This window comes from Hypanus sabinus, chromosome 5, assembly GCF_030144855.1.
Source record: "Hypanus sabinus isolate sHypSab1 chromosome 5, sHypSab1.hap1, whole genome shotgun sequence".
NCBI lineage: Eukaryota > Metazoa > Chordata > Chondrichthyes > Myliobatiformes > Dasyatidae > Hypanus > Hypanus sabinus.
Window position 1 is genome coordinate 31515538 of NC_082710.1, and position 18570 is coordinate 31534107.

General features: G+C 38.6%; 1 long non-coding RNA gene across 1 annotated transcript in view; it reads right to left on the reverse strand.

Moving 5' to 3' along the window:
- The window catches only part of LOC132393664 (uncharacterized), a 42648-nt gene that overhangs the window by 3361 nt on the left and 20717 nt on the right, over positions 1-18570 (reverse strand). The window contains exon 2 of the long non-coding RNA XR_009512026.1: positions 4380-4420. This is a non-coding gene — a long non-coding RNA (uncharacterized LOC132393664). The remainder of the gene's footprint in view (positions 1-4379; positions 4421-18570) is intronic.

The following is an 18570-nucleotide window of genomic DNA, read 5'->3' on the forward strand; positions in this document are numbered from 1 at the left end:
TGCTCTAGAATTAAGCATATGTAGTGCCTTGTGTTTCTCCTTCTGGAGCCTGGTGTTTTGGGTGTTTGATCCTGAAACTCCTGTGTGTGAACTGCCAAGCTGTTTGATAGCTGCCAGAACAGTGCTGGCCCAAACAAATGGAAATAATTCCATCAATGGTCCTAATGTGTGCTCTCCAGATGACAGAAAGATGAGCTGTTATGAGGAGGAAATGGCGGGAAGATATGAGGTGAATCAAGAACCTCAGAAGTGTCAAATGAGGTGGTAGGTTTTGATGGTATGGTATTTGTTAATGGTAATAACTCAAAATTGTGGGTTAGAAAATTTCTGAAGATATTTATTGCCAGGCACTTGTGTGACGTTATGGTCCAAGTATCAGCTGATGCCAGTGTTTTCAAAGTCATATTGAATGCAGGCTTGAACTATTTTATTTGCTGGGGGCTTTCAAATGGAGTTGGACATTTTGCAAATATCAATAAACATTTTTTTTCTTTCGGATCTTATGACAGAGAGAAAAAGGTATTTCAAAGAATCGAAAGACTTCAGCAGCAGGCATAAATGCAACATGTTGGTGATTGTGTCACTGAGATATCACTGCATTCCAAGGGATGAACAAATCCAGTTAGGCATCGGCAAGTAAGCATATCAACAGACAGTTGTGCTTGCCCTCCTCGCTGACATAGGAACACCTCAATGATGCGTGTTTCCTCTCTCCAAATTCATGACTATGTGGCTCGACGCAGCTCAAGTCCGTCTTAGAAATCAATGAGATCACTGTTGGTAGCTTTCTCAGATGGTGATAGGAGTGAGATAGATTAATTGCTTGTGATGTTACAAACAACCTCATACTTGGTGTCAGCAAGATCAAGGAGCTGATTGTAGACTTCAGCAAGGGAAAGAAGGGAGGACACACAGAGTCATTGTTGAGGGATTAGAGGTGGATAAAGTGAGCGGAGTCAAGTTCCTGGGTGTCAACACCGCAACGCAGTCACGAAGAAGATGCACCAACATCTCTGACGAAGGGTCTTGGCCCGAAACGTCGACTGTGCTTCTCCCTGTAGGTGCTGCATCACCTGCTGTGTTCCACCAGCATTTTGTGTGTGTTTCACCAATATCTTTACTTTGTTAGGAGTTTGAGGAGGTTTGGCATGTCATCAAATCCTCTTTCAGACTTCTGTAGATGTACAGTGGAGAGAGCATTCTGACTGGTTGCATCACAGCCTGGTATGGAGGCTCCAATACAGAGGATTGTGAGGGACTACAGAGGGTTGTAAACTCAGCCTGCTCCATCATGGTCACAACCCTCCCCATCACTGAGGTCATCTTCAACACGTTACTTAAAGGAGGTGGCATCCATCATTAAGGCCTCTTCCCCTCTTCTGTCAGTTTTCATGAACCTATGAACACTACCTCACTATTTCCCTTTCTAGATTTTTATGTCTCCGCACTCCACTGCTGCCCCAGAACAGCACATTTCTTGTCAAATGTCAGTGATCAGAAATCTGATTCTGATTTCAAATGTTGGGCATGAAGAAAGAAGAACTCCCATTTCTATAGCATCTTCCATCCTTAAAAACTTACAAATTATTTTTGTAGTACAGGTATTGTTGTTAAATGGGAAACCCACCAGCCAATTTGTGCACAGAAAATTTGCATGTGTAGCAATATGCCCAAGACTAATTTGTTTGTTGTCATTAGTTCTAGACACTGGGTTGAGCTCTGTGATAATAGAAAGCTTTATGTGCAACATATTATCAAATTAAATCATCAGTATGGTAAAGAGAAAATAACATAGTGGATTGGAGATTTAAATGAATAAAACAGGAGCAGAGGTGAGGGGAGTTCAGGATAAGTATAATGAGGAAGAAAAGCTGTCTAAAATAATGAATAGGAGAAGGGTGTGAATGGTTATATTTGGGAGATAATGAACTGAGGTGAAAATAAGAAAGATTAAGGAAAACGAAATAGTACGAAGGAATATAAAACGGTAATTGGCACAGGTTCATAGGCCCACACAAAACAATTTTTTAGATTTAATGCTTCAAGAGAGCTCCTGAAGAAGACTTTTTTACTTTTTACTACTTGTGTTTTGGAGAGCATCCTTCTCTGCACCTAAATTTCAGGTTGGGCGATTATATTTTCTAGGGACCATAATAAGTCCCAGTGGGTTTTGCAGTTGCTATTAATATTGGCTTCTGTCTTTTCAGGAGGTGGACTGAAATGCACACTCATGGCACAAGGCCAGTCGCAAACTAATATACACAAAGTAGTTTTAAGTAAAAGCACACACTTCATAATATTTTCTTATCAGGTATTTGCTACCTCTCAACAATTTCATCAGTCTCATTCTCCAACTTATTCTATCTCAAGTGTTCACTCACTCTGCCCTGATTCTCCTCCAAGCTACCTATCACAGGGGCAATTGACAGTGGCTGATTAACTTGACCACCAGCAGGTCTTTGGGATGTTGGAGCAAACTGGAGGGGGCCAATACAGACACAAGGAGAACATGCAAGTTCCATTCGGAGAGTGATGATACCAGGATTGGACTTGGATTGCTGAATTGGTCTCAGCCCTATTTTGTGTGACACCATGCTACAACGTACTTCTTTGCAAATCCCAAAACAGATTTCCTCTGTGGCCCTGTCTTTGTTAATGATCTCAAGTCAAGTCAAGTCAAGTCACTTATATTGTCATTTTGACCATAACTGCTGGTACAGTACATAGTAAAAATGAGACAATGTTTTTCAGGACCATGGTGTTACATAACACAGTACAAAAATTAGACTGAACTACGTAAAAAAAACAACACGGAGAAAGCTACACTAGACTACAGACCTACACAGGACTGAGTAAAATGCACAAAAACAGTGCAGGCATTACAATAAATAATAAACAGGACAATAGGGCAAGGTGTCAGTCCAGGCTCTGGGTATTGAGGAGTCTGATAGCTTAGGGGAAGAAACTGTTACATAGTCTGGTTGTGAGAGCCCAAATGCTTTGAAGCCTTTTCACAGACGGCAGAAGGGAGAAGAGATTGTATGAGGGGTGCATGGGATCCTTCATAATGCTGTTTCCTTTGCAGATGCAGCGTGTCGTGTAAATTTCCGTGATAGTGGGAAGATGATCTTCTCAGCTAAACTCATCTAAACTCTAACTTAAATGACAGACTTCCTTTGACAGGCTGTAAGAACCTTTTATTCAACCTAAATGTTCATGGCTTCAAACTCAGATTATTCCAGTTTTATTTTTCCTGACACTTTCACACTGTTCTCAGTACGTGAATATTTTCAATTATTTTTATACATAAAGTTATCCCCATCCCAACAGCTACAGTTTCTGACTCTCCATACTTCTAATTCTGCAGCTGGTTTTACAACTATCAAAATGTTTGTCTACATGTCATTATAACACTTTAGGGATAAGGTTGACTCTCTTGTTGCAAAACTTGTGATATCTAACACAGAGTTAATGGCTTATTTAATTTGTGTAGTTCCCATTTCTGAATTAGCATTCTGGATGACTTTGATTCCCTCTGGGAAATAGTCTTTTATGAACTGAAAATGACCTTATATTCAAAAGATAATGCAAATGAATCCAAAGCTGGTCTTGGACGAATGTTATGGAAGTGGGAAATGCTCATATCATGTGATAGATTGAATGGTTGAAGATAAATTATTTGAAGAATAAAGAGAAAGATACATTTAGTTATTTGAATATTGATATTGTTGATATTGCTTATGTATGTGTTCAAATTTATAATATCAAAAATTTAAAACTTTTGGTTAAATGGGAAGTTAGAAAAGTGTTAGATTATGCAGAATCTAGGCTTTAACTATGGCATGTGGGAATTTAGATTGTTAGGAGAGACAGGGGAGGATAATAGGCCAAGGCGTAGTCCTATTAATTTAAAACATGATGCAGTCATTAAAAGGAAATGTTTTATTTGGTCAGAATCCACCAAGCACTGGAGGTTTGCAGTATCTAGTATATTGATTCCTTCCCTTAATTCCATTGTGTTTTGTCTTGTTATCTTGATGCATCTTCGTTGCTAGAGAGATTTGACTTCTGGCCTAAAATGTTTGTGCCACATAGAATCTCCAGGATGGTTCATGTACAGAAAGTGCCTTCATTTGGTCAAAGTTTGTGCAGATTTCTGAGCTTTAAGTACCATTTTGTCAATGCATTGACAGGTTGGTTAGCCTCTTGCTATAGAAGGCTCAAGAGAATGATAAGCAGGTGATAGGGTAGACCATGATCCCTTGTCAATGTGCCACAAGTCCAACCTGGCAGAGCAGACTTGATGGGCTGAATGGCTTAGCCCTGTTCCTATGCCCTAAATCTTATGATCTTCCATCTCAAATCAGTCCTATTCTTACCTTAAGTCGTCAAGTATCACACTTCTTCTCACCCAGTGATCCTGGTGGCAGGAAAACAACGAGAGCTGTAAGGACACTTATACCTTTCATTCATTAAGCATCATCAACCAGGGTTTAACCCTGAAAGAACGAAAGGCATGCAATCGAAACAAAATATTTAACTGAGCAGCCAGGCTGTCTGATCATGGCCAATTACTGGAAATAAGCAGTGTTGGAATCAGGTTTGAGTATTTTGGGATCTTCATTTTCTATACCTTTGAAAACCACCTTATTTCGGATTTTAAAACTTCCTTTAATCATATAAACATTCTTCTGGGCAGCATCCCATCTTGCTGCCTCTGTGAACTTCAATTCATCTAAGATCCATTGTTCAAATATTATGCACCATTATGTTTCCCTTCCAATTACCATTGTGTGCATTAGCCTACAGATATTGCTGATTATGGAAGATCTTAAATTATCCAGGCCTCCAATTTGATTGCATTTAATGCTTGGTCCTCCTCAAATTCAAAAGCATCATTATCTTCTTTACGGAAAAGATTTGTTATATTCCTTTTCTTTTGTTCATAAGCTCAAACACAGTTATATAAATTGTGTTGGGATACACTATTACAATACTTGTGAGTGACAAGGCCTCTTGCTCTTCTATGCCTTCAAACATTTCCTTAAAAATCACAATAGTATCCTTCAATCATTTTTAGAATATACACTAATAATGAAATCCTACAATGACCATAAGACTCACCTTCTATATTTTAAACAAGGTGGGATTGTTTACATTTTCTTCTGTGGTTCCTGACCTTATTTCAATGTAGTGTTCGAATGACAGTTATTAACAGTTATTGCTGCATATGGAGGATTTTAAATTACTCAGGCCTGCAAGCTAAAGCAGTTTGATTGCATTTAATCAGGCTCAGCTCTGCAACAATCATGTCCAAGTAAATGAGTTACTGTGAGAAAATGCAATGAAATTCACAAAGAAAATCAATTGCAAATGCTTGCACATTATCTCTCTGTCAGGTTTGTTCACTGCTTAACTGATTACAGACATAATACAATAGGAGCTAATAAAAATATGAGAGTTTTACACAACCAATGCAGATGACAGAGGCAAATTTTGTAGCATTTATCTGTCCTCTTAGGCTATAGCAGTAAATTGCATCCATTCTTCAATGCTTTCAGAATCTCTGTCAGCACCAAACATTGATTGGGGCTATCAATATGTGAGGACTCACAGAGAAGCTATAAAATTGTATGAAATGACGCAGAGCTCCAAACACCACTATCATCACAGACTTAATTGACAGCCAGCTTATTTGCTTCTAGAAGCACCTTTGGTTGCCATAGGAACAAAATTACACTGTTTACTGGTTGCATGAATATTGACTTTTACTTGTCAAATTATTGCAATTTTAATAATACTGAGTTAGCTCAGAGGTCCATCGTTCAGTACCTTCCATGGAACATTTCTTTCTGTGAATAATACATCTGTCACAAATTCTTATATTATCAGTGATACTCTAATTCATACAAAATTTCTCAGTGAGCAGATTGCTCGATTTAAAGGTGTAGATATATTATCTGTACAACCTCCTGAGCTGTCAGGAGAGAAAATTTTCTTTAGATTCTCCATGGACCATTAAGAAGTTGTATTACTTAATGGAATTATCCACAGGATTGACATGCCAACTTAGCAAGGTAGCAAAGAGGTAGCAGCAAGTATATTCAAAGCCTACCTCACTTTTTAAGAAGAAGAAATATCTCTAATATTTCTGATACTCATCCAGTAATTGACATTGAAAGTGTTTTTATGTGACCATCAGATAAGAATAGGATTTTGTTAAACAATGATGAACAGATTTAATAAGCTGTTGATACACTTTCAAGAAACACTCAAGGAATGAGCTAATGCCTGACAATTTTTAAAATATTTAAACAAAAAATTACTTTCTTCTTCCCTATGCACCTTGTCAACTGTGTTTCCTTTGTTGTCTGACATAACTTAAATGAGCAAAGCGAAACATTTGAATGAACTTCACTGAGATACAATAGAGAATGAATGTGAGCAGAAGAGTGTGTCTTTTGTGTCATTGGAAAAAAATAACGACAATGGATATATTCCATCTACAAAAAAATCAGGTAATTTCTAGACTTTAATAAAAATGGATTTATTGGAATCATATTTCTAGTTTAATTTCATATCTTTATGCAGCTGAGAAGACAGCTGCTGTTTTGCTATGACAAGACATATAGGTGAATTTGAATAACTTGCAAATTTTTAAATAGCATGTAATGCTACTGTCAAGATATCCATTGTATGAATTGCTAAAATCAAAATTGCTTAGGGTCTAATAACCATAGTGAATCGCATTAGCTGGAAAATTTCTAGGTGCCTTCTTTTTCATTTTCTTAATGTTGATGCAATGGAAACACTGGCATTGCTAGGTTTGGGTGAGATCAGGATCTGAGCAATCTCCGGGTTAAAATGGAGAGAGAACAGTGAGGTGACTGAGCCGCAAGGCGGAGAAGAAGAGACTGCAGAGGGCTATAGACTCAGTCAGCTGTGCCACAGCCACAAGCCTGCCCACCATCGAGGTCGTTCTCAAAAGGCAGTATCTAAAGAATGTGGCATCTATTTAAGTACCCTTACCATCTGGAACACACCCTCTTCTCATTACAACCACCAAGGAAGAGGTACAGGAGCTTGAAGATGCATAAAAACATTTTAAGACCAGCTTTTTCCCTCCTTCATCAGATTTCTGAATGGTCCATAAACACATGAACGGCATTTCACTATTCCTCTTTTGAACTATTTATTTATATTATTTTTCATTGTAACTTAAGTCTTTTTTTTATGTCTTGCGCTGTACTGCTGCCACAAAACAACAAATATCACAACATACGTCAGCAACAATTGTTACAAGGAGTGAATGAAGTGAACCCAAGTGCAGGACACAGCACGGAGATTGAGTTAGGATGCTTACGCAGACGTGAACATTGAACAGCAAACAGGAAGAGCCTAGACACGGAGAGACGGGGTTTCCTAGGTAAACCCTGAAACTGGAGTAAAACTTAGAACAGACGGTTCTACGCGGCCAGGAAACGTTAATCACCACACAGGTAAAACCAACGATCTGGCAACTAGAGTTTGTAATGCCGGGGTTCTTATACTGTAGGTCCTGATGGAAGCCACGTGTGCCGTCATCAAAGAAAATTAGAATCAACTGGGAAATTAACGGTCGGAACCGTGGCACTATCAGAGGAAATTAGGGAATAAACAATCAGGACCGTGACAATAATAAACCAAATCCTGATTCTGAGATGATGGGGGAAGGAGAGGGAGAAAGGGAAGGGCAATAATGTGTGTAAGGATATGAGAGTAAATGAGAGGATAGAGGAAGAAGAGAAAAGGAGAGCTAGAGGAGTGAAGGGAAAGAAATGGCATGGGAGAATAAGAAGAAAAGTTGAAGAGAAGAGACTGGAATAAAAAGAGAATTAGGAAGTAGATGGCAAGGAGGGACTGGGGAGTAAGAAGGAAAGAAAAGAGATGGGAAGAGGAAATATGAGGAAATAAATCTGTTGAAGGAAGAGAGTGAGAAAGGAAGGATAGTCAGAAGGAATTAAAGAAAACACTTAGAGGAAAAGGGAAGGTTGTATGTAGGGTGGGCAAAGACCAGGCTCTTGAACTGGGGTTTAACTTCACTCAACATCACTCGCCTCATCACTGAACTGTTCCCACTAAACTGGGTTCATCCTTTCAAGGGCTCTTCATCCTATGTTCTTGATATTTATTGCTTATTTATTTACCATTATTATTATTATTATTTTCTTTCTTTCTTTCTTTCTCTTTACATCTGCATAGCTTGTTTTTTTTTACACATTGGTTGTTGTCCATGCTGTTGGTTGTAGTCTTTCACTGATTCTATTGTGCTTCTTGCATATACTGTGGAAGCCCACGAGAAAATGAAACTCAGGGTTGTAAATGATGACATGTATGCACTTTGATTATAAATTTACTTTGAACTTTGAAAATTTGAAATGAACCTGCAGAAATGAGAATCAACATTTGTTCTCAGAAAAAGTTTTTACAGTTGCTAAAGTAGAAACCTTGTCTCAGCTGGTGACTCGGGGAGATGCAATGGAGGGGATAAGAAGCGAGGTTTGGAGCATTGTTGCACTAAATTCTTTTGACCATTCTGCATGTTAGCTTTAGTTGCATGGTGAGAAAAAATATATTATTGTATCTTGCTCCAGAGCTGCTGATTGATAGTTCTTGGAAAGATCCAAGGTTTTGATGGCAAATCTATTGTTTTGATACTTTATTTTATTTGGGATTCATAATTCAGAACACCCTGCTGCTCTGAGGATTTCACCGTTGATTTTCTTTTCTGAAAGGATTTTCATCTGTCTTAAATTTTCTTTTGCACTCAGTCATAGACATGAAAGTAGGCTGCTTATTTTTGCTTTAGGTAGACCTGTCAAGTCAGGTTGTCATGTAACATTAAGCTCATAATGCCAGCTACATTTCCAAAGCCATTAGATTGTTTCACTAATCAACAGGCCAGGATACAAGTCCTGATTAGTGCAAATTCATCTGCACACAAGTTAGTGGCTACCTCAAACTAGGATGTCTGTAGATTATCCAGGGTTCTCCTCACAAACAATGGGCGTGCACATCAAACAGGATGATTGTCAAAGAAATGTTATGAAGATTATGTTAAAGAAAATTGAGCTGAGCGCAAAATAAATAAACAAATAAATAGAGTGGATGTGGTGAGGATGTCTTCTGTGATGGGTGAGTCTGACCAGAGGACACAGCCTCAAAATAGAACAACATCCATTTAGAAAAGAGGTGAGGAGGAATATCTTTAGCCAGAGAGTGGTGTATCTGTGGAATTTGTTGATGCAGGTGGCTGTGAAGGCCAAGTCATTGGTTATATTTAAGACAAAAAATTGATACGTTTTTGATTAATCAGGGCTTGAATGGATATGTGGAGAAGGCAGGAAATTGGGGCTGAGAGGTACATGGAGCAGCCATGATGAAATGGTGGAGCAGATTCAATGGGCTAAATGGCCTAATTCTGCTCCTATATCTTATGGCCTTACAGTCTAATAAAGATAGTGATTTGTTAACATTAATTTTCCCCAAGTTCAAGTTCGATTTGAAATATTTTTTCATGTCTATAGATATCGCTGATACGGGATGCAGTAAAGAAGTTTCTAGTAAATATTATATGGACTCTGCAAATGCAAGAATTCTGCTGGAGTCAGAAAATTTTATCTGATGCTGGTAAAATATATTGCAGCATAAATGTGAATGCTATCTGTCTATTAGCAGCATCTACAGTGAGGAAATTTCTTTACAATCTTATGTGGAACATTTCACACCTTCAAAGTTGCACAGTGTTTCCAAGGTCACCATAGTTTGCAAAGTAATATAAGTTTTCTTCTTAGAGAAGAGCTTAAAACAATGAATGAGAGTCATATAACTCATGCTTTAGAGTGAAATATTTTGAGAAAAGTCAGCAATTGCACTCTGAAATTTACCTTTCCATAATTATGGAAAATAAATATCCACAGAAGTCCAATTGAGCTCCACTGTTGATTTCCCAGCTGTAGTTCAAGATTGGCTTCTGTAAAGTGTCCAGTAATGGAATGCCAACTTGTTTCAATCCCCCAGCAGTTACACTGCAAAATCGGTCACTGAAACTTCACCAGATTAGACTTGGTGCAGAAACAAAGGGCCCATTCATTTACACTTCATTCTGCATTGTTATGGTTTACCTTGTTCTACCTCAATGCAGTATGTAATGAGCTGTTCTGCATGAAAAGTATGCAAGACAAGTGTTTCCTTGTATCTTTCACGTCACAATAATAAACCAATTCCAATACCAATAAATGCAGAGTAATTGCAAAAGGAAATGCTAAGTACTTCTTGAATTACTTGTGAGCGCTTCAATGTTCTAATTGCTTTAAAATGTTTTAAGTGATTTCATTTTATTATTATTAATATGTAATCATTTTATAACTTTGTAATTATTTATTTTAATAACCTTTAATACAGCGTTCAGCTTTTATAGCCAATGGAGATTAGATTTGCAGGCCATGAAAATTGAAGAAAAAAATTAACTTCTGAGGCTCTCCCACCACCCCATGTTCCTGGCTTCCCATTGCATCCCGATATTCCTGTCACCACCCCATGTTCCTGGCCTCCCAATGCATCCCGGTATTTCTGTCTCCACCATACGGTGCCTTACTACTTGGACTGGTCCAACAGATGACAACAAGTGGACACACGAAAGGTTGATGCTCTGAGTGTGGCAGTTCACTGCGGTCAATATATTCTGACTCAGAATTAAAGTTCAAATTTCAAGTAAATTTATTATCACAATATATCATACCATGTACAACCCTGAAATTCGTTTTCTTGTGGGCATGCACAGTAATTCCAAGAAACCTGATAGAATCAATGAAGGACCGTACCCAACAGAACAGACAAACAACTAATTATGCAAATACAAATGAAGAAAAGAAAGGAAATAATAAAAACATAGTAAGTACCTTAAAATACATAAATCATTAAAAAATAATAAATAAGCAATAAAAATCAAGAACATGAGATGAAGAGTCCTTGAAGAGTCCATAGTTTGTGTGACTAGTTCAGTGATGGGGCGAGTGAAGTTGAATCAAGTTATCCTCTCTGGTTCAAGACCCTGATGGTTGGGGGCATAATAACTGTTCTTGAACCTGCCTCTGTGGGTTCTGAGGCTCCTGTATCTTCTTTCTGATGGCAGCAGTGAGAAGAGAGCATGACCTGGATGGTAGAGGTCCTTAATGATGGATGTTGCTTTCCTCCAACAGCGCTCCGTGTAGACGTGCTCAATGGTGGTAAGGGCTTAACCTGTGATGAACTGGGCCATATCCGTGACCTTTTGTACAATTTCCATTCAAGGGTTTTGGTGTTTCCATACCAAGCCATGATGCAACCAATCAATATACTCTCCATCATATAGCTATAGAGTTTGTCAGAGTTTTAGATGCCATGGTAAATTTTTGTAAATATGAAAGGAAGTTGAGATACTGCCGTACTTCATTTATTATGGCACTTACATGCCTAGGAGAGATCCTCTGAAATGATAACACCGAGGAATTTAAAGTTGCTGAACCCCTCCTCCTCTGAGCCTCCGAAAAGGACTGGGTCATGGACCTCTGATTTCCTCCTCCTGATGTCATTATTCAGCCAGATTTTCAGTCTCTTTCCTATATGTTGCTTTGGCCTATGACAGCATTGTCATCAGCAAACTTAAATATTGCATACTCACAGTCGTAAGTATAAGGTGAGTATAGAAATATTGGAATTTTACAGGATTGTGCGTGTAGTTCCACAATCATTTACTTTATAAGGTATTTGTGATATGACAGCCTCAATGACAAGTTTTATTGTTACTGTGACTTTAACATGGTAAGGTATCTGAAGACAGTTCCCAAGTGTGTTACTAACCAAAACATTTATATCAATACATGTAAAACAGATAGGCTATGAGCTAGATTTTAAGAATGTTCTTTGAATGAAAGTAAGGAAGGATTGAAAGCTTTAAGGTGGGGACTAAAACTTTAGGGAGGGAATTTTAGAGTGGAGAAGATATTTCATGGGGTTTTTGGTCTAGACAAATCAGAGATGAGTGTTGATGTTGGGGTTTAATAATAAGAAAGAAAATCCTAATATTGATGTTCTGTTTAATTGGAAGATAATGAGGATTAGGGAGCATGGGTAATGAATGAACAGGCAGTGATTGTGAATATATTTCAGCTGACTTTATTGCATCAAAAAGTCTGGGGAAGGTTGAACAAGGATATTTGCACATATAAAGTTTCACAAAGACTTGGTCACTACTATTTTATAAGATGTATTATAATAATGCAAAGGTCTGGGGATATATGACTGACAAGAATGAAGAAATGAACAGCAATCACTGTGATTTGAACTTCTTGACAGATAGTTAAAGCATAACAGACATTTTGAAGTTAATAACTTTAAGATAAGAACATTTTAACAGAAAGCGAGGAACACGCAACCATTTCTATTGCCAATGTGAAAAAATAACTAACATTTGGTAAGGTTACTGATCATTCACCTTCGTATTAATGGACACCTGTTCAGAATAACTTGCACTGAATACATATGTGCTTCTGAAAACAGTACCAAAAGGATATTTTCAACTATCTATTAATTATTAATGAGGTCACATTGTGAAATTAATATAATTATCTTTATCTTTAAAAAGTTAATTGATGTCTTGAAAATGGTTCAGCTTGCAGAAGGAATAGCAATTATAAGCAACACACATAAAATGCTGGAGGAACTCAGCAGGCCAGGCAGCATCAATGAAAAAGATTACCGTCAACATTTCAGGCTGACACCCTTCAGCAGGACTGTAACACCCACTATACTAATTTTCATAGATGCTGCCTGGTCTGATGAGTTCCTCCAGCATTTTGTGTGGATTTCCAGCATCTGCAGGTTTTCTCTAGTTAGCAATTATAAGTAGAACTGTCTTTCCTAGATGCTTATGACTTCAACTGAGGCATAAGGATGATGTATAACCAGTGCATGTTGTACTTCCTGCTACACACTAAATGTGTTGTTTGCTGAACCCATCCAGGCAGGATAATATTTTTAAAACTAGAAGCAGTACTTTGAGAAGGAATTATTGATGTTGTTGTACAAATCTTTGCTAGAATGACTCCATCCTGATATGGCTCAGACTGAATGCAGATTGAAGGTATCAGGGAGGACCACTTACAGCATCTGTCAAATCTTAAGGCATGGACAATTAAAATTAGATTGCTGCCAGTCTCCTGCTTGGTGAGCTCCTTTCAGAGTTTGTACCTGCTCTTTTGAAACTGGAGGATTGCAACTTAAAAATAAAGAAGGGACAATAATCAGCATTGAGATCATTTGATATCAAAAGCCATCTCTGTCAAGTTTGTAACAAGAACCAATCATTCAGTTTATCAACTTTTTGAAAATCCTTATATAGTCTACTCCAATGATATCACTGTGACTGAGTCGTCCTTAGCCTGGGGACCGAATGAGGAAACTATTTTGATTTTCCTTCTGGGATATATGGTGGAAAGTGAATCTGTAGCCATGGATGTGTATTGAGATAAGAACATGAAGGAATTATAAGACACACTTCATGGAAATTGGCTGTTTGCCCCAGCCTGTCCTTGCCAAGGAAGATTAAGCTAGACCCATTTGCCCATAATTTACCCATATTCCCCTGAACCTTTCCTATACACCTACTAGTCCAAATGTCCTTTAAATATTGTTAATGCACTTGCTTCAAACACTTCCTCTAGTAGCTTCTGCCTGTTACGCCATTGGCATTTAAGGCTGCAGTGAAGGTCCTCCATATCTAATGGTGTTCAGGGCTTCCTTCATTGTATCAGTAGCTCAGTTTTCACTACTGTCAGTCATACAAGTCCTGGGTGGAGACTCAGGAATATCGTCATGCTCAGATGTAGATGGATTTTTCATTGCAGTTTCCGTAACAATTTTGTTTTACCAGTCAGGATTGTTAGCCCTGTGCTGAACTCCCGAACCTGGAGGACTGCTGGAGAACTCTTGGTCTGGCCTCTACCCTTTGACCTGTTTGGCATGGGTGACCCTACTAAGAGCCAAAGCATAAAGGCCTGACTCCGGCCAGCTCATGTCTCCGGACCATTGATGCACACAAGCCTCCAAACCATGACAAGGTTCTGGTCTTCTTAGAGAACTTCCTCCAGTAGCTGATTCCATATGTGCAAAAAAGTTGCCCCTCAGATTCCTATTAAATCTTTCTCCTCTCACCCTAATCCTATGGATTCTAGTTGCTGATTGTTCAAATATGAGGAAAAGTTTGTAGGCGTTCACCCTATTGATTCCTGTCATGACTTTATCACTCTTTAAAGTACCTCTCACTTTCCAACATATAACAAAATAAAGTCCTATTGGCTTTTTTTCCTAGTGCAGGGTGACCAGAATGGAACACAAAATTCCAGGTGTAGCTTAGGTGTTCCTGCAACTAACCTCCTGCTCATTTGGAATTTAAACTTGCCTTTTTGAAGCTCCCAGGGAAAGTAACCACAGGGGCTAGGAATGTTGCTTCAGAAGGCACCAAAAAGTTATTAGTATCCCTTGCTGTTGGCTTTCCCCTTTTCTGAAACTGGATCCCTTCAGTGATCATTTACTCAGCACCATGACTCACATGAGTGCTGTAGACTGCGGAATGTACCCCTGTGGAAATCCCACTCCCAATGTCTGATAAGCCATAGCTTTCTATTAATTTTGGTGATCAACTCATTTAGTAAATGTCTGGTGTTAAGATGATCTATACTTTATTAGATACCTCTGAATAAAGCTGTAGTCCACCCGCTTTAAGGTTCGACATGCTGTGAATTCTGAGATGCTCTTCTGCACACCACTGTTGTATTGCATGGTTATTTGAGTTACTGGAACCTTGCTGTCAATTTGCAACAGTGTGGCTATTCTCTTTTGCCCTCTTATTAACAACGCACTTTCACCCACAGAGCTGCCACTCTCAGCTCTTAGGATTTTTCTTTTTGGTTTATTACACCATTCCCTGTAAGTTCTAGAGGCTGTTGTGCATGAAATTCCCAGGAGATCAGCATTTTCTGAGATACTCAAACCACCCTGTCTGGCACCAACAATCATTCCATGGTTGAAGTCACTTAGATTACATTCCTTCCCCATTCTGATGTGTGGTCTGAACGACAACCAAGCCTCTTGACCATGTCTGCATGCTTTTATACATCAAGTTGCTGCCACATGATTGGCTGATTAGGTGTTTTTATTAATGAGCAGAATTACAGGGACATAATTAAGCGTGTATGTTTGTGCTGCTACTAGAAGGTTGTGGTGGTTGTTTCATACCTTGTTTATTTATTTGTCATTCTAGGTTAAAGTCTATGGTTTTCCAGGCCAATATACTCCTCCATTCATCAAATTTTAACTACACCTGTTAAGCTAACTGCACAATATATATTCCTTAGCAAGTGTTTAATAACTGATCAAAGCTGTATTGTGAGGCTGATAACATATTTAATGAATGGCTGACCTAGCATGTAAGAAGTGTACCTTTCTTTACTTAAGAAAAAAACAATTAATCAAACTGTTTTGTTAAAAAAAAATCAATGACCGCTGACCTATTCAAAATTTAGAACAGTAAACGTGACACTGTGGGCATTAATTATGGAAACATTTATAAAACATTCATTTACAATTTAATTATATATACTGCACAAAAGAAAACCTTCCGTTGTATTTGTGCCAGGAGCCTTGATTAGCGAAAACACTGAGAGCTAACATATATAATGTTAGTAATGGTGAGCAGATGATAATGTGCAAATATATGACTTCCATATGAGCCCTCACAGAATGCACATGAACGGCCCAGTACAGCGCTTTACAGTGCCAGCTGTAAGATTGGGATTCAGTTACTGTTATGTCTGTAAGAAGTGTGTATGTTTTCCTCGTGACCATGATAGTTTAGACAATAGACAATAGACAATAGGTGCAGAAGTAGACCATTTGGCCCCTCGAGTCTGCACCGCCATTCTGAGATCATGGCTGATCATTCACTATCAATACCCATTCCCTGCCTTGTCCCCATATCCCTTGATTCCCCTATCCATCAGATATCTATCCAGCTCCTTCTTGAAAGCATCCAGAGAATTGGCCTCCACTGTCTTCCGAGGCAGTGCATTCCACACCTCCACAACTCTTCCTCAACTCTGTTTTAAATAACTGACCTCTTATTCTCAATCCATGCCCTCTGGTACTGGACTCTCCCAACATCTGGAACATATTTCCTGCCTCAATCCTATCAAATCCTTTAATTATCTTAAACGTTTCAATCAGATCCCCTCTCAATCTCCTCAATTCCAGCGTGTACAAGCCCAATCTCTCCAATCTCTCTGCGTACGACAGCCCTGCCATCCCAGGAATCAACCTAGTGAATCTACGCTGCACTTCCTCAATTGCCAGAATGTCCTTCCTTAAACCTGGAGACCAAAACTGTACACAATATTCCAGGTGTGGTCTCACCAGGGCCCTGTACAAATGCAAAAGAACATCTTTGCTCTTGTATTCAATTCCCCTTGTAACAAAGGCCAACATTCCATTTGCCCTCTTCACTTTCTCCCACATTCCAAAGATGAACAGTCAGGATCAGAGTGTAATGAGCAAGCTACTCTCATGGCAAAACCATGGTGACACTTGTGGACTGCGCACAGCACAGCCTATGCTGATTTAAATTGACGCATATGACGCATTTCACTGTGTGTTTTGATGAACGTGTGACACCTTGAAATCTTTTATCTTTAGAAGTTTGTGCTCTTGTGTTGTTATTATGAAGCAACACTAGCCACCAGACAAATTTTAATTAGCAGATCAGCTATCAAAGTTATTTATTTGGGATGACCTGCACTAGCAATCATTATTGAGCAATTGACCTGAAGACTTAGAGATACAATTCACCTCTGAGTAGCTGATGTTTCTCCTAATTACATCAAAGGCCCTTCATTGCCCACAAATCATCACTATATTAATGATTTAAGTGTTGGGAATGTGACTTCAAATGCATCTTTTTGTATTGATGGAAACTGGGTATTCTGAATATTCAGTCACACCCTGAGAGAAGATGATTAAAATACTTAATTAATTTTGCTACGCTTTTTCTTTCCATTACGCAAGGGGAAAATGTTAATCCTATGATTTTATAGACCAATGAGTTTATTCCTCAGTTTATCTCAGGAGGATTATACTATCCTCAGCCTACCTCTCAAAGTCATAATCTTTACCATCAGATCCATAGCATCCTCAATCCCTCTGTCTTTCATAAACATTTCAACTTCAGGTAGACGGGGGGCGGGGGGGGGGGGTGCTGGGAGAGAGTTAATGGGTGCGTAAGACAGAGAAAACTATCAGAAAATAAGAGGAGTAAGGAGAAAAACGCCTATGTGAATGCTCTGTGAGTTGGTATTAGCAGGCTGAGTTAAATAGCTTGCTTTTATGTTGTAATAAATTGTGAGATATGAGATCATATAAATGCTCTTTAAAACCCATCTCCTCTCATAATCTTTGAATTACATTTTTTTTGCCTTAGTTTTGGTTTTGGGCTAACTGGGTCTATACAAAAGTATATTAAACAAGCAATATGGATGCAAGTTATTGTCACTGTTCATAAATCTACTGAGTTAAACATGTCCAGAGAACACTGGTACTCTGAAGGGCTAGCTGTGCAGTTATTGCTGTCCCTGAACAAATCTGATTTATCATTCACTGCGAGGACCAGTCTGAAATGTTAAATTAATGACATAGGCTAAGACTACAATGCCACACATCATAATTAGTGTCAGTCATTATCACCAGGAGGGCCACAATGACAAAGAGGCATTTACTAAAGCAGAATGGAAGATCAGTGCAAAACAGAATATAGAAAAGGATGGAATCAGTATTTACAGTATTTCTTTTCTCCCCAGGGAAAATGAATGTAGGTTTCATATACGCAGAACTGTGCTTGCCTATTTAAATAATCACTAATAAACTCTAATCTGATATTCAGGCAATAAGCATTGGATTTTATTCAGGGCTGCCTGAAAATCCAACAGTGGTTAGCAGCTCAGCCTAAGATATTAAACTGCCCTTCGAACAGCAAAGTTTTAAAATTAAATGGTATTCTTGTCATTATCAAATCTACCCTGTATATTTAGGCCTGTGGAATGTATCCTTATTCATTTTGCTAATAATCCTGAATTTAACCAAGATTTCATTATCCATTGCAGTGTAAAACCTTAAGAATAAAGGCTGATTTATACTTGTGCGTATGGGATAGGCCGCAGCCTATGCCGTAACCCTGATTTTCACTTCTGCGTCACTCTACCTTGTAGCGAGCATGCATTGGTGTGCGCCAGAATGCTAGTTGACGATGGGGTATCTATGCCACTGTGTTGAGTTCCTTCGTGAGAGACATGGATGAGGAAATGCAATTCAAACATTTTTGCATGTCGGCAGGTAGATTTGACAATTTGGTTCATCTATTTCACATCGGAGTACATACAGCCTACAAACATGGCGGAGAAGATGCAAACAGAAATGCGTAGGAGGAAATGCGATGCTACCAAGCGG